The 707-nt window shown below is 49.2% G+C and overlaps 1 pseudogene; it reads left to right on the top strand.

Annotated features, from left to right (window-relative positions):
* Nucleotides 1–203: 203 nt before the first annotated feature.
* LOC138367660 (5S ribosomal RNA) lies at nt 204–322 on the top strand (annotated as a pseudogene).
* Nucleotides 323–707: the final 385 nt, after the last annotated feature.

Here is a 707-nt window from a genome sequence, read left to right as displayed (position 1 = left end):
CATAGAAGGAAAGCAGCATATCAAGGATTTGGGAATAATGATGTCCGACGATCTAACGTTTAGGGAGCATAACCAAGCAAGTATTGCGTCAGTCAGAAAACCATAGGATGGATTACGAGAACTTTCAAATCCAAGGATCCCATCACAATGGTTGTACTCTTCAAATCAGTTGTGTTGTCTCGTTTTGAGTAATGGTATGGCGTGGCAACGGCCATACCACGTAGAGAACACCGCTTCTCGTTCGATCAGCGAAGTTCAGCAACGTTTGGTTTGGTTAGTACTTGGATGGGTGACCGCCAGTGAACACCAAATGCTGTTGGTATTAATTTTCTAACAAGTCAAGCTGGGGAAACAACAACTCCCAGAACCCCCATCAAACAAGAATCAAGCAGTACTGATCGATACTCACTTCCCCCCTTCAAAGCGGGAGAGAGAGCTGAAATAGAGGGAATACACAGAATATATACGGCATACATATACATGATATACTATTTACGCTCTCTCTGTACCAGCGAGAACAAAAAATATTGCAGGACCAATCGAGCTGTGGTCGCTATGTGGGCCTGCGGGCTGTGGTCGCTATGTGGGCCTGCGGGCTGTGGTCGCTATGTGGGCCTGCGGGCTGTGGTCGCTATGTGGGCCTGCGGGCTGTGGTCGCTATGTGGGCCTGCGGGCTGTGGTCGCTATGTGGGCCTGCGGGCTGTGGT

Source organism: Procambarus clarkii, chromosome 22, assembly GCF_040958095.1.
Source record: "Procambarus clarkii isolate CNS0578487 chromosome 22, FALCON_Pclarkii_2.0, whole genome shotgun sequence".
NCBI classification, from domain to species: Eukaryota; Metazoa; Arthropoda; class Malacostraca; order Decapoda; family Cambaridae; genus Procambarus; species Procambarus clarkii.
This window is presented reverse-complemented; position numbering and strand designations above follow the sequence as displayed.